This window comes from Phyllostomus discolor, chromosome 6 (assembly GCF_004126475.2).
Source record: "Phyllostomus discolor isolate MPI-MPIP mPhyDis1 chromosome 6, mPhyDis1.pri.v3, whole genome shotgun sequence".
Classification (NCBI taxonomy): Eukaryota; Metazoa; Chordata; class Mammalia; order Chiroptera; family Phyllostomidae; genus Phyllostomus; species Phyllostomus discolor.
The window spans coordinates 85,588,314-85,592,231 of record NC_040908.2 but is presented as its reverse complement, the minus strand read 5'-3'; the positions used below and the strand labels follow the sequence as shown (position 1 = coordinate 85,592,231).

Genomic DNA, 3,918 nt, shown 5'->3' with positions numbered 1-3,918 from the left:
TATTGTAGCCATTCTACTAGATATGTAAGTGGCATCTTGCTGTGATTTTAATTTTTACTTCCCTAGTGGCTAATGATGTTGAACATCTTTCCATGTACTTATTGCCATGCAAAGCTATTCAGTTCTTTTACCCACTTAAAAATTGGCTTCTTTGCTTTCTTATTATAGAGGTTTGAGAATCTTCAATATGTTCTGTATCAAGTCCTTTATCAGATGTATGATTTATAAATATTTTCTCCCAGTCTGTGGCTTGTCTATTATTGTAACAGTATCTTATGAAGAGGAGAAATTCTTAATTTTGCTGAAATCTAATTAATCTGGTGTCATATCTAAGAAATATTTGTTTTTACTGTTCAAAGTTTATTTGGTGTTTTAGTTGGTATGACACTTGGATAGTTGGCTGCATTATTTATATGTAGAGTTTTCTTTTTGCATTATATGGCAATGCACACTGATCTGATTCATATAGCACACAAAATAAGATCCTCAAGAACAGTTATGCATAAGACATGCAATATTGGATTTATACATTGGATCCCAGGATGTGATTAATTGGAGAAAAAAAGTTGGACTAGGCACATTGAGTAAAGGAAGCACGAGTTACGTAATACACTGTGAGCACGCATCTAGTCTGAAGGGTAACTGCAGCCTGTGCTGCGTTGGCAGTAGTGCCTCTGAGGGGGTGGAACTATTTCACACCAACCAGTTTAGGGTACTATCCCGAAGCTAAGTACCCAGCATCAGGATAGAGATGCAGGATTTTATGAACCACTAGTATTTTTATCTTCAGTAATTGATATTTTAGTCACCGATCAGATAAAAGGGACAACATGCACAATCTCCAGCTAAAATCCTGTCGTAGCCTAGATAGTGAAGTGGTCTGACATTAGAAGACTTTACAACTGCAGCTCTGCCTGGGTCCCCCCAAGTGTATCTGCACTCTTCTTCAAATGGGCTTCTTCATCAGGTGTCAGAGTCACCCTCACAACATCTGAGATTCCATTCTGTCCCAAGATGCAAGGAATACTAAGGAAGACATCTCTTATTCCATAGAGACCCTTGATCACGGTGGAAATTGTATGTACCCACATAAAATTTTTCATTATTGTTCCTGCTAAATCCGCAACAGATAGTCCAATGGCCCAGGGTAGCCTTTTAGTTCATTCACCTCATAAGCAATATCAGCCACCTGTTTGTGAACTTCTTTGCACTGTTCCTTATCTGCATCAGTGCCTAGATTAGGATGCAGGGTCTTCAGGAAGATACCGGTAACATTCACTCCACTCCACATACGTACTCTAGAGCAACATTCCCCAGCTTTTTTGGCCCCACAGACTGGTTTCATGGAACACAGGAAGGAGGTGGGCTCAGGTGAGTTCCTCTCCCCAGCTGTGGATGGTGGGGTTGAGGGGAGGACAGGAAGCAGAGTTCAGGTGAGCTTTGCTTGCAGCCTGGTTCTTAACAGGCCATGGCCTGGGCGTTGGGGATCCCTGCGCTAGTGTTTCCATGTTCCCCAAGGACCCAACCATGACAGCTTAATGGGTGAACTCCCAGTCTTTCCCCCTTTAGGTAATGGAACCAGGCTGAATCTAGATTGCAACCGCTTCCAATAATACGGTTTTTGGAAAAGCTGCTTATCTTCCCAAGCCACGTAGTTCAAGACATGAACCAAAAGGAGTTGGTGTGTACCGTGGGCAGGTGTTGGTGACCTAGGGTGCTGGACCTGGACTTGACAGCTTGCTGCTTGGGTACCACTAAGAAATATTTGCCTAGCCCAAGTTAACAAAGAATTTCTTCAATGTTTTTATGTAACAGTTTTAAGTTTTACACCTAGTTCTATGATCCATTTTGAGTTCATTTTTTACATGGTATAAGAAAAAAAATAAAGGTTTTTAAAAAAATATCAATGTCCAATTTTTCCAGCACTATTTGTGGGAAAGACATGTACAATATAAAAAGCATTACATGGCCCTATGAAGTTGAAAATAAATTGCCCAGATACATGTGGCTCAGTTCCTGAATTCTCTGTTCTGTTCCCTTGATCTAGAATCTAGAAGGAGAGGTGTGCTGGTAAACATTTAAGAACTGGCTATGGGGGAAAGGGTGGCAGTTGGGAGTGGAGTCTTGAATCTGTAGTGTTTCCTGAATTTTTTTTAAAGATTTTATTTATTTATTTTTAGAGAGGGGAGGGAGGGAGAAAGAGAGAGAGAAACATCAATGTGTGGTTGCTGGGGGCTGTGGCCTGCAACCCAGGCATGTGCCCTGACTAGGAATCGAAGCTGCAATGCTTTGGTTCGCAGCCCACACTCAATCCACTGAGTTAGGCCAGCCAGGGCCTGAATTTTGTTTTTTAAGTACTCTCACAATAGATAATTTCAAGCAACCAATTTGACATCAGCCACCTTGTAACACTGCTGAAAGTCTAACGCTTGGCTCCCCTGAGCTGGTACGAGTAGCCTCTGGCACTATGGCTCTCCTGCGTTCCAGCACCACTCTGTCTTGACTGCTGTGGCTTTATAGTAAGTCTTGAAATCAGGTAGTGTGATTCCTCAAGCTATGTTCTTCTTCAGGAGTATTTTGTCTACTCTAGTTCCTTTGTCTTTCTATACAAATTTTAGAATCAGAGTATTGATTTCCACAAAAATTCTTGTAGAGATTTTTATTGAAATTGTGTTGAATATGTAGCTCATTGTAGGGAAAGTTGGTATCTTAACTACATGGAGTCTTGAAATCTATAAACAATACATGTATTTATTTACATTATTAAAATTAATTTCCTCAGTGTTTTGAATTTTCAGTATACTGATCTGCACATATTTTGTTAGTTTTATACTTAAGTGTTTCATGGTTTTTGAGTGCTGTTATCAATGCAGTGTTTATAAGTTTAAATTTCTAATTATTCATTGCTAGTAGCTACAAATACAGTGGCCTTTTGTATATTGACTTTGTATTCTGGGACTTTTCTAAACTCAGTTATAATGATTGTAGTAATTTTTTTGTAGATTCTTTGGAATTTTCTACATTGGTGATTGTGTCATCTAAAGATGGAGACAGTTTATGCTGCCTTTCCAATCTGCATTCATTCATTCATTGCACTGGTCAGGATTTCCAGTGTGATGATGAATAGAAATAGTGTGAGTGGACATCATTGCTTTGTTCCCATTTTGGGGAAAACAGACTCAGTCTTTGACCATTCAGTAGAATATTAGCTGGAGGTTTTCTGCAGTTGTCTTTTGTCATGCTGGCAAAATTGCTTTTATTTCTAGTTGACTGAGAGTTTTTATCCTGAGTGGGTGTTGAATTTTTCAAATATTTTTCTGCCTTTTTAAAAAAAGATTTTATTTATTTATTTTTAGAGAGGGAAGGGAGGGAGAAAGAGAGAGAGAGAGAGAGAAACATCAATGTGTGGTTGCTGGGGGTCATGGCCTGAAACCCAGGCATGTACCCTGACTGGGAATCAAACCTGCGACACTTTGGTTCGCAGGCCACACTCAATCCACTGAGCTACTCCAGCCAGGGCATATTTTTCTGTTTTTATTGATATGATTATAATATCTAAATTTTATTGAGATAAGGTATTTGTTGTGGGTTGAATTGTATTCCCCCAAAATATGTATGTTGAAGTTCCAACCCCCTGTTTTTGTGAATATGACCTGACCGGGAAATAGGGTCATTGCAGGTGTAAACAACTGAAGATGAGGCCATATTGGATTAGGGTGGAACTGAGTCCAATGAACAGCATCCTTGTAAGGAGAGATGTGAAGACTGAGAAGATAATCTGTTCTAAGACTCTCTTCAAATTCCTGGCTTGTAGATGTGTCACTCCAATCTCTGCCTCCATCTTCAAATGGTCTTCTTGCTGTGTGTCTGTCTCAAATAGTTGTAGATTTATGGCTCAACTTAAATTCAAGATGATTT

General features: G+C 39.5%; 1 pseudogene; it reads right to left on the bottom strand.

Annotated features, from left to right (window-relative positions):
* Positions 1-729: 729 nt before the first annotated feature.
* LOC114498786 lies at positions 730-3,705 on the bottom strand (annotated as a pseudogene).
* Positions 3,706-3,918: the final 213 nt, after the last annotated feature.